Source organism: Lepeophtheirus salmonis, chromosome 13 (genome assembly GCF_016086655.4).
Source record: "Lepeophtheirus salmonis chromosome 13, UVic_Lsal_1.4, whole genome shotgun sequence".
Lineage (NCBI taxonomy): Eukaryota > Metazoa > Arthropoda > Copepoda > Siphonostomatoida > Caligidae > Lepeophtheirus > Lepeophtheirus salmonis.
This window is the reverse complement of record NC_052143.2, coordinates 47,162,211-47,182,943: the sequence shown is the minus strand read 5'-3', so window position 1 is coordinate 47,182,943 and position 20,733 is coordinate 47,162,211. Positions and strand designations below refer to the sequence as shown.

The 20,733-nt window shown below is 30.9% G+C and overlaps 1 protein-coding gene across 1 annotated transcript in view; it reads right to left on the bottom strand.

Annotated features, from left to right (window-relative positions):
* The window catches only part of Gfrl (Glial cell line-derived neurotrophic family receptor-like), a 77,592-nt gene that overhangs the window by 55,542 nt on the left and 1,317 nt on the right, over positions 1–20,733 (bottom strand). The window lies entirely within an intron of this gene.

Here is a 20,733-nt window from a genome sequence, read left to right as displayed (position 1 = left end):
TTTATGTTTGTTGTTTTTTGTGACTAAAATGATGACTTATCCTTCATTTGAATTGGCAGGTATTCAAACTCTAAGACATACTATAAATGTATATGTTTGCGTCTACAATTGCTTCAAATTAGCTATTATGAGGGTTAGAAATAAAAAATATTCCGTATAAATGGGTCCTGAACCCCATTCTATGAGTTTGTTACAATTGTTTATTCTTTTATTTTGTTAGGAAATTGTATATATTTATGAATATGTACAGAGAGAAAAAAAATATGTTGATCCTCATAGAAATAAATAAATGACGTCATTAGAGAAAGTTTCCTTAACTTTTTTTATTTAGTTTACGCACAATTAAGACAGTATATTTTATGAGAATTTAAAAAGATGTCACTTTAAATATTGTTCTTTGAAGTCACTTTTCGATTCAATAAACATACATAAGATCAACTCAAGGATTTATATTCGCTGGGCTGTACAGTGTGTCCCAGAAAATTGTGAATAAAAATTTGGAAAGGATTCTTTGACTTAAAAGACAGCGGATTTCCTAAAATTGTAGGTTCAAAAGGGCTTCAAAATTGTCGCAGACGTATACCTGGAGGTCATGGAGACAGTAGTGTTTCCGTAGTTGAAGGCCAACTACGCCAAGGACAATTATGTTTTCCAGGAAAACTTCACCATCTGCCATAACGTCAAAAAAAAAAAAAAAAACTCAAACGTGAAGACAACTTGGCGAACTTCTGACCTTGATCATTTGGGGCCTCCGTTCTCGCTGAGACCCCTCGAGATTACATGAATATGAATACATTGCTATTTATAATGTGAAAATATGAATAATATGATATACATCACGTAGCAATATATTCAAAGCACCCTGTATACACACTCGATGCTACATACAAAACATCTGCGAGATTTTATAAATATGTCTACGTTGTTTTTTCTTAGATCAAGGGTGGGCCACTTTGAGATGTAAAGGTTTACAAATATATAAAGTAGAACAAATAGATAAGAAGTTTCATTCTCTTACTAATTGTACTTTTTGAGAATATTGATAAAGTTGAGCTTTGGAAAATTTGTTTCGGATTGTTTCTATACTTTGTACATACTTATATATTTTTATACATAAATACAACTTTTTTTTGTTCAGACATGGATTTAGTATCCTTCTCAAAAAATAAATGCAAGGAAGTAATATAAAGTTCATTGCAAAAAGGATATTATTACATATATTTATTTGATAACTATTCAATGTATGCACATATTGCAATAACTAACGACTGAACATTCTACCTTTGATTTAGAATGACTTCATAAAAACCGCAGAGTTGAGTCCTAACTTCTTTTATTCATTTATATACATAGTTACTATTTGTAGTTGCTGGCATTGCCCGGAGTAATTAGGCTTCGTCTAAAAAAGAAATTTTACTTAGATATTATAGAAGAATTACCTGTGTAATTACACAGGTAATCAATCCTCAGTGTTATTCTCTGTTTTTCATGAGCACACTCAGACGTAGCTATTCAAAAATTAGTTGTTCTCTCCTCAATAATAAAAAAAAACAGTTATGAAAACAAAATGACGTTTATGTCTGATGAGCTAGTGAGTACTTTAGTCTCTAGTACGCTACATGGCTAAGCTTTATATACATGCACTAAATAATACATTTAAAAAAAACTACATTAAAATGACTCCATTGTTATTTCAGACATCAAAAATGATTATCCATGCTTATTATTGCAGCATTTATTAAAGATTCATACAGATAAATTTTGATTTATTAACATAGATACACAAATGGATTCAGACTAATGAGCTTAGCTATTTTCTGGAAGTTATTCAATTAGAAAATATGAATCGGTGAGCACAATTAGGAAGGGATCAAATGCTTATTTCTTATCATTTAATATTGATAGATCGAAATGAAAGGATGTTATTAGAGTTGGATTGGTCCTGGGACTACATTCCTAATCAGTCTTTTTTTTTCTCCCCGTTCCAGTTTTTTTCTAATCAGTCCTAAGGATAAGTCGGCTTTTCAGTCCTAGCTATCTTTTTATTAAAGCTATGTTATGCTTAAAACTTATAATAATCAAGTATTACACGACCTTTAATAATGGAAGAACCCGTTACTTCCAACCGTTACGTTCAATGATAGTTTCCAAAAAAAGATCCTTAAGGGTGTACCGATAAAGGGAGTATTTGGTAGAATTTCTAGCTTATTCAGTGAAACTTGAGAAAGAGTCCTTGGATTGACCCAGTATGTTTTTGTAAGATAAATGATATTTAAAGTGATACATAACTTCAATATAGACTGATGAACGAGCAGATTTATTTTGAGAACGACGGGGTTGAAAATACACTTTCTGACCTGAGTCCTGCGAGCTAAATGTCAACTTGTACATTATTAGTACATTCATAAGAGAGCACGGGGTTGGTTGTCACATGTTATAACCTTATGGCGAGTTACCACATCTATCGTGCGTGTACACGTATACGTGTATTCATATGTTAATATTAACTATGGTTTAGTGTTGCATCAGTAAACAGGACTCCATTCCTCATCAGTTTTTTTTCTTCCTATTCAGTCTTTTTTTCTCATTGGTCCGTTATTTTTAACCATTAATCACGGCGTTACATCGTTAACACAAAAATATCCTATTTATTTTGTTGTCAGCTGTCGAAATACAAATGTATAAGTGCAGTTTTAATAAAATATTACTAAGCAATATTATAATACGTAATAAAAAAAAGCTATTGCGGCTCTTAGGACCCTCAAGAGAGCTAAAAAGTACAACTTTGGGATTAGTTCCTTTCACAAGGACCACCTTTTGAAGGAGGGCGTGACACTTGGAGGCTTGAGTCGATTTTGGTCCAAAGAGATATGGCCCCTTCCTCACCAGAATCGAACCCTCTGTACTTTTCGATATGAGTCAGTTTGGAGAAGGAAACCAACAGGACCTCCCACACACATATGTGGACTCAATGAAGTCCTCCATAGTGGTTGCATGGGGCAACTTGTCAGAGGAGTTTGTCATCAACTCCTGTATGACCTTCGGGTGACCTGTAAAGGTTGTGATTGATAATGAAGGTGGCCATATTCATTGGAAAAAGGTTTTGCAAAAACTTTGTCAAGATGTTTTGCAAACATTATTTTTTTGCCTATTATTACAAATATAAAAGTATGAATGTATTTCAAAATCCATCTCTCGTGTCCACATTTTCCTGCCTACCATGTTTGTAATTCATATTAAAATTTTTGGAGAAATACTATGACAATGATTGTCTGGGAGTTCTTAAAAGGTAAATAGGAGTTTGTGTAATTGACTTATTTGGCTAATCACAAAATGATTTCCTGCTTTTTTTCAGTTTCTTTTTGAGGACATGCCATCAATCCTAAGGACCAATTAGTCCATCCTTCAGCCCTGCCTATTTTTTTATTTTCTTCACTCCTGGCTAGAATTGAAGAAAATAAAAACAAAGATAAGAATGAATGATAGGTTGAATGTAAAATACTATAGTTTCTTACGCTTCAGTCATACACCTCTTAAATTTAAACTTCAGGTATTTCGTCTCGTTAAAAGAGGTTATGTATGATAAAACTTCAACTCCTGAGATGTTAGTAACCACGTCTTCCCCTGTTGTAGTTACTATAAAAGACCGATAAGGATCAGTCCCAGGAAAAGTGTTTTGTCAGTTCTTACTTATTAGGTCCAGTCCATGTACCCGTAAAATGAAATAAAGTTGAGTTATGCCATCAAGGACCAAAGTAAATAAGTTTTAGTACTAATATACAGGATAGAACTATACTGTACTGAAAATGTACTAGAAGGGCCTCCAGACTTTACTCCTTAATAAGGACCACCAACATAACACTACCCAGAACTGACCAAATTAATCATGACTAGACAGATAGAACTGTATTTTTTAAAGCGATCCAACACTCATCAATGTATATAAATGTATCTTAAAATGGCGTGTGTTATAACCAGCTAGATAAGGCGTAATGAGACGTCTCAAATAAATCTCATCTTGTATACATACATATAAGTTGACATGTCTCAAAAGACAATAAAAAATATAATGAGATTCTAAATCAATCAGTAGGTCTTTGCTTGTTTGTTGTTACCAACACCTACCCACATACGTATCCATCTTGAAGAAAAATAAATCATCGATATACATTCATGTTTATATATGCATGTATATTTACTTTCTTTTTCTTGTATTAATGTGATTAAACATACTTTTATATCATCTCCATTTGACCTAAGTTAATTACATCTTTTGTTAAAATAAATATAGTTTTTCACTTATAGATAAATAGAGAGGGAAAAACACGGCTCACTATCCAAAACAACTTCAAAACATAAGGTAATTAATGGGATGCCCAAGAATATATTGTCATTCTCTTTGACAAGTTAGGTAGACTATGAAAAACATAATTACCGTATGCGTAAGTAAATTGTACTGCGCCAATAATTGCTCCATATAACTATTATTATTTGCAATCGATGTTGGGGTTATTTAACAGAAATTGTTTCAAAGTTGATCATCTTTTATACGCTGTATTGTTCTATGCCATACGTCAATAAACAACGACAATGAAGCAACGGATTGTAAATCTTCACCACGCCCAATGCTCCGTAAAGGAGGTTGTGCAAATTTTTAATTACTCTGTTGAGCTTGTTCGTAAGGTCAGAATGCTAATTAACAGAGAAGAATGCCTCTCCAGGAAGATAGGAAGTGGAGTAAACAACAAGATGGTCACTGAAGAGGCAGGACCTTTAAAATTGAAGTGCAAGGGATACCGGGAGATGACGAAAGAAGGTGTGAAGCCCTGGTTGGATGCAAACTACCAAAAAGGGATTACTGTTCGCAACAGGACTCAGCACCTGGTTATAATTCTTTGCAACTCAAGCCTGGTGCAAAGAAAACCTCACCGAGTACTGGCCTCCAAACTAATGCCCCCTCATCACCGTACTATGAACTTTGTTGAGAACAAGACCTGCAATATCATTAATTCACAAAAAGCCTCCATTGAGAAGAATTTAGCTGATATGCCCAATGACTAGGTCATCAAGGTGTTCAAGGCCTTCAGGATCATACCGGAAGCCATGGTGGCTGCAGAAGTAGGACATTTTGAGAAAGAATTGTTAATATTATAAGGTATAGGTATAATAACAAAATAATCCTGAGCCTACGTACCTTTTTCCCTGAGAAATTGATTTGAATCTTAATATTAAAAACGGTGTATTTTGCTTATGCACACTGTACAATGTGCATAAACAAAAATAGACCATGCATTGAAACTTAAATAAACTTAAAGGACATCATAGAGGAGTGTGCAGGATTACAAAAAGTGTGTTTAATTAGAAAAATAAATTCAAATTCTTGGAGTTAAAATGTATAGATAAAAATAGAACAAATGACTTCAAAGTCGAGTAGAAGAACCCAAATAGATATCTCATTAAAGCCAGAACCTCTAGAAGTCAACGAAAGTCTTATAGAATTCAAACTGGAGAAAGGAGTTCTGGAGATTTTATTCTTCGGGTTTAATATCCAAATTACCGTTGGATGAGCAGCAAGAATATCTAGATAACTGTCTTTCTTCCTCTTGTCGGGGTAATCCTGAAAAGTTCTTAGATATGGGCGACATAAAAATTATAAATGCTTGTTTAGATAATGGACATTACCAAGAAAAATTATGACGTCCTGAATCGGACAATTGACTTAAATAAATGTATTCCATCGAAGGAGGAAAATTTTGCTCCATTTTTTAACCGGGCAAAAGCACTAGTACAGAAAGGAGAGCTCCAAAATGTCACTATTGGTGACTTTTTGGGTTTGTCTTGCAGTAAGGCTACAAGACAAGAACCTTCAAAAATAAATACTTAAATTGAAGAAACCTACTCTACAGGATATCCGTGAGAAGTGTTTGCCATAGGAAAGTGCTGATATCAAACACTCAAACCCATATCAACTCGTCACAGGTGAATAATTATAAAAATATATTTTAACGTCAGTGCAAATATGACAAAGATGGGAAGATCAGAGACATAGACAAAATGAGCACCCAGCTAAAATTACAGATTGTTTTTTTATGCAATAAATATGACATTTTGGATCACAGTGCTTAAAGTGGGGTAACATGTTCGAATTCGAAATCATATGAAGGGAAATTGGGATGCTATTGGGGTTATCAACTGTATTCGTGAAAATCATAATTTATATATTGTCACGGGTGAAAGTGGACGGATTTTTTTGAGAAATCGGAATTTACTCAAGCTCAAATACTGAATAAAGGGGAGTTGTTATGGATAGTCATCAAAATTATTTTGGAGCCATTTGAGACTTTTTTTCTAGGTGTGGCAGGGAGCCAAGTCCTGCTTCTACATGTAAGGCCTCCCATTGACAATGATGTCAATCCAGGGCTTCACCTAGTACGCCCAGGTGGGTATCAGTTAGGATACTGAGGCCTTGGAGGAACACATGAGGAGTAATGACGTGGCCTTTGGAGCTAACCACCTCAAACAACAAGATGTGGACTGGGAACTTCGTGCGCATGACCTTGAGAGGCCTCAAATTATCTCCTAACCTTACTAACAAACGTCTCACTGAGTCCCAGAGTTCACCCAATTGTAATATGTTAGCTGGGAAAATGAAATAGGAAAATAGTTAATTGATTCCATTTTTCCGAGCTGGTGCAAGTTTGAGCAAGTTATCTAACAAAAATAAAATCAGCTTCCTTAGTGACCAGGTTTGCCTAAGAGAGCGTGCCAAAGTGGTGGAATAGATAGCTTGCGCACCCTGTATGTATTTTTCCCAAAAACTTTTTCTTATCTTCAACTAAGTATAATACATAATTTTTGAAACATCACTCAGAGAATGATATATAAGCTAAGTATCAATGTAGGTCACTCCTTGTGAAATAAATAACTTTCTTATCCCGAATCCCTCCCCCCCCCTTTTTTTGTATCTATAATTAAAGAGTATTGGCATAAAGTATCAAAAAAATCAATAGAGATGTTTTTTATACATAAGATATATATAATATATTAGGGGGGTTTGTTTTTCAACTTTTTTCAAAATTTAATCACGACTGGTTCGAATAAAAATAACCCATGTAAAATTGTATTTTCATACGATGAATCTCTAGGTTCAAGTTAAAAAAAATCCTCATATTTCTTTACTTTATCAATAAAGATTCAAGTAAAGCATTGATATTATGATAGACATAATTCCAGCATATATGAAATATAAAAAAAGCTACTCTATGGAGCAAAAACAGAGAATAAAATGAGAAAATTTTGATCCTTTCTTTCTAAAAATGTAAAGAAATGATGTTCGTTATACACAAATCATCTAATTTTCCTAATTTTTTTACTTTTTAAACAATTTTTATAAGTTTAAAAAATGTCTTTCAAAATTATCTAATGCAAATTAACTAAAATGTATTTTCAGTATCTATATTCACTAAGTAAAGTATTTCTGTTTTTTTCATAATTTGATCTAGATGTGGGACTTCAAAATGACCTTGAAGGACAATACTATTTTGCATAGATAATTTTCATACCATATGACAACTTTAACAAACGAGCTGTAATCGAAATTCGAAAAAGGTTACAAAACAAACCGCCTTAATATATACATATATTGTTTTATTTTTATAAAATATGTCAAATTGACAGAAGCAAGACCAAAATAAATAAGAATAAAACCTCCAATCTTTAATAAAACTTGTAGCAAATCAGAATCAAATGGAGAAGGTCTGTCCCTGCCATTGACATAACATTCGAAATTGAACATGTACGGACATACAATATATATATTGAGCTGAGTAGGATTTATTATTTTTTTTTATATAAATCACTCAATTACGAGTAAAATACGTTAAATTGTCAGATGTTATGCAAAAGTAATAAATGACCCTTCAGAACCAAAAATCACTGTTTTTTATTATTGCAAAACAAAAACCGTCAACCTTCTAATACATAGTAATAACATAATAACAGCTACATATGTACACCAATTTGTGTTTTTGTCATTTAATTAAGAATGGGTTCAACAACAGAACCTCTACTACGTATCTTCATTAGGGATGTGATGGTTAAACAAACTTCGACCTCATACAAATCCTGAAGAAATGCACTGTGACAATTTCTTGGGTTTTATTTTATAGCACAGATGGTAATAATTTGGAAAATATCAAAGCTTTTAGTGCAGAAACCTTTACATTATACATCTTCCATTGAACCTGCTAAGGTAATCAAACACAAGGGTTGATTTTGGTTATATTTTTTTGAACCCAATAGATATGGGTAATTTAACTTCAGAGCCAGATATGTTAATTTGCCGTTAAGTATTTTGAAGCTACACCTAAAGTCTAAATATCAAATTACCTTCAGAAGTACTTAATAATGCTATTTGATGCAGCTAAGTTACTAATGAGTGAATACCCTAGTTGAAAATAGTATGATTTCCCAGTTTGCTAAAAATGAAAAGAAACCGAAAATGAGAAATCTTAGTGTCATAATGTTTCATTAGATCGTCTACAAGCGGCTGTGAGAGAAAGAAAATATACACAAATTCCAATCCGTATATAGAAAGGACAATTCAACTATAATTACTTCAATGCTGATCCTCCATTCTACTACGAATCAAACAAAAACTTAGACAAATAACTCCTTAATAAATCATTGGATTACTAGTTGTCTTTCACACACGTGTGAGTAGTGATTACTTTATAGTTGTATGTAGCTTTAGCCTTAAAAACTATCAACACCGTTATATAATTACATAAAATAATAAGTTTATTACTAATACATATGATTTTTTAAATCCCCCCAAAAAAAAAGCTAGCCAGACCACAGTATATTTTTTCTCTCTTCAATAATATATATGACTAACAACTTTGGAAAATTTAAACCAAAAAAACTTATATTCGTGTAAAAACTACAAAAGCCGCTTCCTCTTCCATTATCATACTATTTTCATCCATGGACGGATGAACATAGGTGCCAAAATAAAGAGGTGGTGGCATTATCCCACCCACTTTTGAAAGACAAAACAATGAAAAGTGCAGTGATATTGTGTGACTATTAACATATGTATTACGTCATTTTTATGAAACTTTCCCCACATTTAGATTGGTTCCAGTAACTTAATGATGAGTATGAGAGCAGCTAGTATGGTAGCTGAACTAAATAACACAAAAATGTAAACTGTATTTGATTTTAATTTCTCAATTATCTCTTTATTAGTTTTTTGAACGTTGGTGGGAGTGAGTTTGAGAAAAATCTTATTAAGCTGTGAACAATTACCTACAATAGTAATGATTTAACAGCAAGGAAGAATGGTCTAGCTACCAACTGATTTTGGAACTTGTTTTTATCTTTCTTTTGGGGATACATAATAAAAGTTATGAAGGGGAAGCAGACGATTCATAATTAGCAGAGCCGTAATTGTAAGTATTTCTTACTGAATTTTCAATACAGATAAAATATTCAAAGGGAGTAAAAACGAGAGGCCTCCCGTGAATAAAGATCGAACCCCTCTTTTTAAATTGTATCCCATTGACATGTTTGTCTTCATTTTGAAAGTAATATGCTCCGGGGTCGATGTCCATGTAATACTCAGACTCATCTCTATAATTTACATATTATGTAGAAGGAACAAAATTTGTTTTTGGGTAGGCAATGATTTGCCCTTTACGGTTACTGCAATATTTTTTTATCCACGTCACCCTTTGCTACTTTCTATAATGACTTTCACTTTCACTTTCTTAAGTAAAAACAAAATAAAATAAAAAACAGTGATGATCATAAGATAAATAATTCATATGAATTCTTCCTAAAAACCTTCTTAGGTCTCTTGATAATTATCTTCATGACACGTTCAATTTTTTTTTTTTTTTTTTTTTTTTTTGGTTGGAAAACTTAAGTCATCAAATATGAAGTGAAATCGGGTTATTATGAAAACTAAAAAAAAAAAATTATGACTCATTTGTCTTAATTTGGTAACTTCTTTATTATGAAAATTTTATTATGCATTAAGATGAGCCAATAATTAGGCTTCAAAAATATTTAAAAATCTATTTTCTCCCTGGATTTCTATGCCAAATATTTAGATTTCGAAATTATATATATATATAATCTCAATGGCCAAATATTGCAATGTTTGTCAAATTCAGTAGCCATATACTTTTATGATTCTGTATATAGAGGTATAAAATATTATGTCAATTTAATTACCCATTATTTTTAATTATTATGTTAAAACAAGAATAAAGCACATTATTTCAATCCCATGTCTCTAAATTTAAAAATGTCGAAACTAAAACAAAAAGGGCGTCGTGTGTGCGACCTTTGTCAGTGCCAAGAAGGCTGCACAGATCGTTGAAATCTCTATCTGGACTGCCTACAATATCTAGAACTCGATTACTGCTCTATATATAAGAAGATTTTAAAAGACCTCCTTGATGCTTTCACTATGCACCAAAATTCAGGTCATGTAAAGCCCGATGGCTAAAACACTCATTAATTATTGAAATTTAGGCAATCACACCCGAAAATTATCTTTCAAATTGTCAATTAGTGAAGGTTTTGATTATAAACCTTTTATTTCAAATCACATTTTTAGATGCAGGATAAGTTAAACATTAAAGAAAAATAAGTCGATGCAAATAAGGGGAAATGTTTTCGATTTTTTTGAAAAAAAAATTGCAAATTTAAATACTATACTTTTTCGAAAATAATTTCAAATATTATATTTTTTGAAAAGAATCTAGAATATTTAATTTTTTAAGAATTCATAGCAACACTCAATAAATTAAATTTTCCGAAAAAAAGTTTCGCAAATCTACAGTGGTTCAAAAAAAAAAAAAAAAAAAAAAAAATTCAAGAATTAAATTTTTAATGATGATTTTATCATTATAATCATTATTTGCAGAATGGATATTTCACCAAAGGCCCATATGGGACATTTGCCTGAAAATGAATTTTATTCTATTGATTTATATGATTGAATATTTGAATTCAATTTAAATTGATAGTATGATAAATAGTTATTATTCATTTGCTATATATGTCATATATGTAAATTTATGAAGGTCCTTTTGTTGATTTTTTTATATTAATGATCATTTTATCAACACAATATTTTATGCATATGGTTCGAATGTGGTTCAAATCTTTACCGTTGTAGTACTTTAAATAAATTAAATAATAAACAAAGACGAACGCACTTTGAATGCAAATTATAATGGATCTAAATATTCAAATAGAAATGCAGAAAAAAAAAACCCAAAAAATAAAATAAAAAGCAGAAAAAGGCCAAAAATGTAAATGTAGGCTCTTACTCTACTGAATAATACTCTCCCTCAGGTGGTCCCCTGTAAGTCTATTCCTATTATCGGTTAGAAGATCCTCGAAAATATGAAATGCTCTTTCATATTCCACGGCGTAATAGAGAGCTTCAACTGCGCCGCAATGACGCAGTTGAAGCTCTCTATGATGTTGGGATTATCCTTCACGCCAGACACATTCTCACCAGAGAGCACTAAACCACTAATACTCATATTCTCAATTGCTAGGTTTTTCTTGAGAATCTCAGCTTGTGGGGAAACAGACTTCCTTAGTTATAAACAAGGTCTGGAAAAGAGGCAATCTTTCCTCGAGCGGAGAGAAGCTTTCCTTTAGGACCTTGAAGTTTTACTTTATTAAGGCGCATTTTTGGCAAGAAAAGCATGCTCAAAAAGCTTCTTGTACTACTGGATAGCCCTGCTCTTGTTGTCAGTTATTTGCTGAATAAAGTCCTTGGTGCTCAAGTTGCAATGCAGGTATTTTGTCTATGGTACATAGGTCCATAGCCCGGCCGAGCTACTTAATGAGAGGACATGAAAGTTTAAAATAAAATAATTAGGCCTTTCTATCAATTAATTATTATGTCTTTGAAACTTCTCCTGAATCAAACCGTATATTAACACAAATTAAATATATTTCAAAATTTTATGCAGTCATAAAATTATATCATTTGGGAAAGGGTAAAAGAAGAATTCTCACCTACCTTTGATGTAAATGGCTTAAAAATGTATAATAAAATAAATATAATTATGATATTTTCCTAGCACTAATACTCCTTTTTAATGCAGAAATTATTTTTCTCCCCATAAATCATATCATAGGAAGCTCATACAGGTGTGTGCGTCTAAAACTGAACACTCCTTTAAATTCTAGGCGTTTTTCCTTGTCTACAGGCTTGAAGGCTTGACAAGGGGTTCTCTTGTTGACCTTAAGGACAAGATCTTTCTTAACTAGCCAGTCCATGGTCCTTCTGCTGACGTTTAACTCCCTAGAGAGGCCGCTGACGGTGACCTTGCCTCTCTTGTCCTCTACAGACTTTTTCACGGGAGCAACCATTTCGTCCGACCTTCGAGGCCTTGACTTAGAGCTTGTGTTCGCCGCAGGAGTCACATTGGCTACAAAGCTGTAAACGATGGTGCGGCTGCAGTTCAGAACCTTGGCAATTTCGGTGGGAATTTTTCCCCGCGTGGAAAGTTCCAAAATTCGTCTCTCCATATTATCGACTGTTGTTTCACTGATGCTGTTGAGATTTTGCTGGTGTTTTGTTTATTACTAGTCAAGACCCTTGCCTCGAAGTATAAACCGGTTTCAACTCAATAAAATCACGAATATGAGCATGGCGTAAAATTTAAAGGAGTGTTCAGTTTTAGACGCGCACACCTGTATTAACAATAGTCTTAATTCAGTAATATTTGATGTCTCACTCCCACCTTCTCCTCGCACTCTTGCAAAAATCCTATCTCAGAATTAATTCCTTATCAATTTTTAGACTTCCTTTCGTTCTTTGTCTGACAGAAAGGTATCGTGAGATTAAGTAAAGATCACTATATGTGTGGGGGATTGAAATATGAGAATGGAGCAAGGAGTCAAAACTCTCGTTAGAGCAGAGTGTATTTTTTTTTTTTTGTAAACTTTGCCTTCTATAAGGTTTAAGTTCAATAACAGATTTATAATGAGATACAATAAAAATATAAATTTACTCAATTTTATATTTATTATCTTTAAAGCGTTACTAACCCTCATAGAGACGTTTACTCAATTTTTCCACATTTTGCAGCAATAATCTTTTTTTGTATTTAGTGTAATAGTATTCCATTGGTTCACCAATGTGCTTCAATGACTTAATATTTGGAGATCTATATGATAGAGTTTTTCTTCAAATAATGACCAAAGCGAAAAATCTAAGGGTTTTATAGCTGGTCTTAAAGCAGGCCAGCATTTTGCATTAATACATTTTTTCAATTTATTTTTAATTCAAGTATGGATTAATCCTGAGTTTATCTAGAAATATCTTTTGAACCCAAAGCAACATAGCCAATTCTAATATCACTTAATTGCCTCTTTGGTATTTTAATTGATTTTGATCCCTTGTGGCATGGAAATAAGACATTCCATCCTGACATATAGTAGCCTACACCATAATTATTGTAGGTTTCTAACGCCATTAGCGGATTCTTGCTACTTTAGGTATTTAAACAATTTTTTTTTCCAATCACACAGTCTTGTTCGGAAAGAAATGTGGCTTGGATGGTGAAATATTTAAAAGAATCTTGCTTTTCTTCATTTTTTTTCCTTTTGTGTTTGTAGTTTAGTTATGATTTTATCATTTGAGAATTTGACTTCTCTTTCTTGTAAATATGAATGATAGGTTGACGCATGGCTCCCGTTCTTCATTAACATTTTATACGTGAAATGACAATTTTCAATTTTTTTTTAGACGAGAGGTTTCTAAAAGGTAACAGAAGTACCATATACACTTTAATTACATATAAAGCACAATATCCATTTGTAAATAAAGTATTTTACAAGACTTACTTTATAGCCCTGTATTTGCATGATCCTATACTCGTATATATTTATACAAAAGAATGAACTTTTAGAATATACATGTGAATAGTATTTAAAGAAATGCCGTTAAATTATCATAATAATGACTTCATAATTAATAAAGAAGAAATCCTATTTATATTATGTATGTAGTTACCTCTACCTATATTATACATAAGTATGTTCATATAACATAATATATAAGACATTTGCCAAAAAATACTTATTCGATATCACGCAGTGATGTTATCAAAGTATACATAGCTGCACATAAATAAATTCTATCATAATAACTAAAGTTGCATGATACATATGAATCACAATGAATTTCTTAGGTTCATTGCTTAATATATAGATTACGAAGTAAATAGTTTGGTAATATAATACGAAGTTGCGTATATTCGATTTCATTTCTTTTGTTGCACAATGTATAATAAATTTAATCATGTATAATATCCGATCTGTTTTTTGGTGGGTCATTTAATTTGTAATTGGTAATTAAGATGTAATTTTTCTTTTCCTTTTGTCATTATGATTTAACTCCTGAGTAGTGAACCCAAGTTGCGACTTGTATAAGAAAATTGTAAAAGTTTCAATTGAAAATGCATTATTTTAATGACGATTGGTAAAACTAATTACAACCTATTAAATGATTCCTTCATTTCATTTTGATATTTTAATATTACACATTTATTATTTAATAGAAGTAGTACTTGATATTGGCAAGATTAAATAGGCGTCGGCTACAAGACAAATTTTGCCTTAATGATCTAGAAGATAACTCCCTCACATATGCTCATTATTACTCAATGTTTTTTATGAGCACACTCACACGTAGATTTTCAATAAAAAATTAATATTTTAAAGAATAATAATGAAGTAAGAGTTTTAGAAAAAAATTAATATGATATGATGAACCAAGTAGTACCATTATAGCGCTCACTGGTTTTTTCTTTACCTACACACGCTTGTTGCTAAACCTAATTACATTTCACATTCAGTGTTTATTTATTCCATATAACACAAATATTTCTCCACGTATACACCCTCAATTCAACATTTAAAACGACTGGGATATTTCATTGATACGACTGCATTTTTATTTTTGAAATAAAAACAATTTATATTATATACTCAGGGAGCACTATATGCATTGCATCCTGAATATACACTCGATGTTACGTGCAAAACACTCGCAATATTTCATGAATACTGTTTTCTAACATCAGAAATGCCAAATTTGCATTCAAAATTTCATACAGATAAACTTTGGTTTATTCATATAGATTTAAAGTAATATAACTGTGGACATTTGAACTTTATAAAGTAGAACAAAATACTTAATTTTAAAAGTTTTTCTTAAATTAATCCAAAATGACAGCATTAATATATCGATCAATGCATTTTCTCCTCTATAGATAATTTCTTGACACGTAGAAAATAGGTGACGATCAAATCATAGAAAAAAAAAAATATATTATCATACAAAAGTCTGATTTGCTAAATTAATTTTTTTTATTATTAAGAATGGGGTATTTTTAGAGATAAAGTACTATTTCAAACTCCACAATTTTATAAATTATAATTTTTGCTGAAAATTGATAGTATTTTGGGTATGTTAAAAAAATCAGTTAAGACGAGGGGAGAAGGAAATAAGAAAAAAACATAGACAAGAATAAACTTTCACATCAATTCTCAATTCTACTCTGAGTCCAACAAGGACACATAACTCTGCAGTATAATTGAATGTAGTAGAAAATAAGTCCACTTAACGGGAATTAAATTATAATGACAACTGCATAGGAAAAGAAAATACACTCTTCAGTTTCTCATCTCCGAAAAGATGACTATCTCGATTATTATTTTAATTTTTTCTACTATAGATATATTAAAAAACTTATTAAACATTCGTTTGTGCTCATAAAAGACTGAGAGTCATCGTGAAGATTTGTTGTGAAGCTACAATTGTAAGTCCTTCTGAGCCTCAAATAAATTGAGGATCGACATTGGAGTAATTATTGCCTTTGTCCTCGTTTATTTCCTTTTTCCCTCCTTTTTCGTCATAGCTGATTGTAGCTAATTAAATAAAACATTATGACGGCTAAGCTGGTCTCTTCCAAATAATTTTTCTAATTGTCAGGCTTACCATATTGATTAGCCCTTCTTTTATTTTTAACATCCCTAAAATATTTAGATTGTCATCAAGACATGTTAACAACTACGAAGGACCACCTAGGGAAGTACTAGTTTTAGGATTTTAAAAGAAATAACAAAAGTATTTATTTTTCTTATGGGCTACACAACTAATAGCTAAAGAAGGGATCTGTATATAAAAAAACTGAGTATACAGATTAGTAAAGGAAAAACGGTTGATGCGTGTGCGCTTTCTTCTTTTTTGTTCATTACTTAATCAGTCATGAACATCTCCCTCTAAAAGTAGAATTATCGCCTATCTTTGATGTAAATTGATGAAAAATCCATAATAAAATAAAATAAATATGAATTTAAATATTCCCTCAAAACATTTTTCAAATTGATATATTTATTGATTTTTTTTTTTACATACGCAAAATGCTTCCGATTAACATCTCTACATGTTAATAACTAAAAAGAACAACCTAGGGAAGTACTTGCCTTGGACTTTAAAGGAAGTAAAAAGGTATTTTGTTATTTCCACTATTTAAATTAATCTATTACTCATGGTATGCAAAATTCCCAACAAAAACCATCTTAAATCAGAAAATTTGTTAAAATTAATATAAGCTCTTTCTTTAACATAATGTTTATTGTGATGTTCTTTCAAGACAGACAATAAATCAATCGATATTTTTATGGCAATTTTAAACACTTGGACACTATTTTGCAACTTTTTATTGGACTTTAAATTATATGTATTATATATCATTAAAGAATAGAATTTGCAGAATAGAAGTATAATAAATGGCTTTGGAATGACTTATATTAAATTGCATTAAGGCCATAAAAGGAATACTTACAAGGGACTATATGAGTGTCTAGCTAGAGTAGGGAATTGTGTTTCTTAATGAATAAATATGTATAATTATTGTGTCAATTCATTTAAGTATTACGGTAAGCATTTTTTAAAGTGGGGAAAGGAAAGGGCTTATATCCATGACCATGTGGCCCATTCCATGTTATAGTTTTTTGTTATATTTTTCAATTTAATATTTCCCCATTAAAATGAGCTTATTACTAATAATAAAGTCAGAACAATGTCTTAGCTAGTTACTGAGATCCTATTTTCTGAGAATAGCAATTTTTTCAATATTTAAAAAAAATGAGTCAAAGTTAAAATTTGAATACAATAATGGTACCGCAATCAGTTTTAATTGCTTATAGCAGATAAAGTTTGTTATTTTTTTTAATTGATTTTTTTTAAAAAATTATAATTGACTCAATTTTTTTCGCCTTTGAAGTCAGTCCAAACCTCAAGTATCCTTTTTTGTTAATATTTACAAAAAATGGAGTTAAATTTGAACAAATAGCTATAAAAAAGTGTATTTTTTTGAAAATTATGACATCAATTTTTTTTAGAGAAAAGTATCTTTTTTGTTATTGTGATAACTATAAAAAGTATGCAAAAGTGGTTGTACAGTGCCCCCTTGGCCTCTATGGTTCCACCACCACTGAGTCCAACAAACATAATACAGTCAAACCCAGTCTAGCAGATACCACGGCACTAAGCAGTGACATCCAGTTATTGAATATAAAATCCATTTCTCAGTTTCTCTTCCCTGACTGCTTAATGCGGCTTTAACTCTATTTTTTTTTCAGTCGCACTTAGCAACATTTTTAGCCTTTTTCTTAATTGTGATGTAATCCATTTTTGTGGGCCTCCATCTTGGTTTCTCAGATTTTCAATGAGAAAAAGTCATACTAATTCATGGTTAATTTTGCTATTTATTTTACAAAATTCCCTATGACAACGACATATGTTTCAATTATTTGCAAAAAGAAAAAAGAGATATATTTTATGGGGCATTAACAGCTAATTATGTACTATCTCTTTTCGCACTTCATTTTAAAATAAAAACTGTTGTCCATTGCGTGGGTATGACTACAAATACAGCTATTTTCGTGCCATCATAAAAAAAAATGAGTGACAGTTTGTATATTATTATTTTTGCAAAACTGAATTTATAAAATCATCGTGTATTGTAAGTATAGCAAAAATAATTTTCTAAGGCTTCCTCAAAATAGATGTCTGGCCTCATAAACATCTCAAAAACAATTATTTGACAGAGAACATAAAAAGAGTATAAATTATTTTTCACTTTTGTCAAAATATTGGTAGTATTATTTCTTTTTCATATCTTTTTCTATCGGAGTATAAACATTTTCTAAATGAGAAAAGAGCATTGTAGCGTGACATCATTATTCTAAAAGTCAGCCATCTTGGTAAAAAAAAAAAAATTGATATAAAAACCTTGTTCCTGTAAAAATAATAAGACATGAACAAACTAAAAAAATCATCTACTATCCGCAAGGTGGTGGTCTGACAGTCTGTAGCTTGATGACGTAACATAAATTTTTCACAGTGCCCTGTATTTGATTAACATACACCTATATATAATATGAAATTATATTATTATTCTAGGAACTGTATAATTTTGCTCCAAGGTGGCACCACCACCCTCTGTCACTTTGTTTATCAACTTACATAAGTAAACAACTCTCAGCCCCTTAAATAAGTTTACTTTTTTATTATTTTTTAAAGGTTTTGGATGAACTTTTCTTTAATTTTTTTGTCTATTATTTTTCTTTATTTTACTTAACAACTAGATGTATTCAAAACTAGATCACCAAATTTGGCGTCCCTTTTGGTCAATTATTCAATCTCTGTCGACAATCAAAATGCTTTATTCAGACTGACCACACAAATTGCTTCCTTATTGAAGGTAACACTATTTTGAAGGCTCACAGTAGATATTTATCTATATTAATAAAGTATATTGTGTATGCCTGTTTGAAAAATAGTCAAAGGATCCCCCCTCTATATAGTGACACCTGATGTATCTCATAAAAATATTTTAATCTAAAAATAACAATGTAGTTCTACAAGTAAACTATTTCAGGGGTGTGCATATAGCATCAATACAAGGTTTACTGTATATAGTGATCCCTGATGTATATCATATACATATTTTTGATATTAAAAAAAACAACAAAAATGAATCAACTCTCCCAGGGAAAACTGGTTCGTTTGATTTTGTTAGTTAGAGCTCAAGAAAATACAGTATTCATACGTCATCCCATCCTATATTTTTTTTTCAAACACTTATTATTATTCCTTCATTCTTGAGGAATGAACACGTAATATGAAGTAATATAAGTATTGAAAGGATAAGTGTGAATGTGCTCAAGAGAAATATAAATTAACCCCAAGGATTTGTTTTGATTTATCTTCTATATTAGGGAAAATTTGGCCTAATTACTCCGGGCAATGCTGGGTACTCCCGCTAGTAATATATAAAATTGACAATTTTGCAAATAACTTTGAAAAACTTCATCCAATGGAATCAAAAATAATACAAAAGTCAGCCTATGGATGGAGTACTACTTGATAGTAATGATAATTAGTAATATTTGAATGAAATTAAGATGTACGAAACTGAAAATCCCAATAGAATGGTTCGATGTTTTACAATTTTTTTTTTTTTTTTTTTGATCGATTTGGGATTAGAAGAGTAGGATAATTAAGGAAAAATGTTTTATTCTTTCCATTGTATCAATTAATTTATTGGCTACACAATGGAAATATCTAATAATATACCTTCAATTATGTAATAACATTTATATTAGAGTCTTCTTGGACGAGACAGTTAAAAAATATATGTTTGAAAGACAATAAAGATTTAAGTCCTATTCTTTGTACGTTGATATTAAAATAAATATATTTTTAAAAATTCATCTATCATATATCAAATAATATTATGGTATGAGTTCGCCATTTTTCTTAATATTAATGCAAAAAGGTTCTATACCTTATATAACTTAGCTGGCGTCAAGGACCAACAAAGACGACGGCACGTCAAACACATTATAGAAGATATAGACATACATCATTGCTATAAACCTCCTGTAATTTAGGTTACAGTTAAATTTGAACGAATCCTTTTTAAACTTTGAAGGCTCGACTAACATATTTTGATGCACTGCGTTATAATTGTTTTATATTTATTCAAAGAAAATTTATATATTTTCAAAATAAAACTGTATTTCTCAAAAAAATCTAAGAGGTTTCGTGGAAACAAAAGTTAATTATTTATGAGAAATTTTAAAAAACACGTTGGTGATAGACGTCATTCCAAACTTTCCTTATTTTATAAGTATTTTTCTATAAAGAGTCAACTTTTCATTATGATATATTTTTTGATTTTAAAAATTATATATCGAGAACATTTCGACATAATTAGGGGTGTACACAAGCCTCAAAACTGAAGGATTTAAAAAAAAAATTCACTAGTATTATATACACAGAGGAGAAAATAAGTACTAAAAAACCCCAAAAATAGTCAGTATGACTTAAATCTCTTTCCTTTGTACTAACAAGATGCAATTTATAGCTTATATATATATATAATTATATATCTTAAGGTCGCATCACATGATTAAGAGGATTTTAATTAATAAAAACATAAAATGAATCATTTTGTAGTAAGTAAGTTTTTGACTAATGATTATTTATAAGGGGAAAAAATGAAATTTTGCTCATGGATCACTCAACCTTTCACATAAATGCGTTATACAATATAAAACCTTATGGTAATAAACTTTGCCGTTGCTTAAGACCCAATCAACCTCAAAAAACATAAA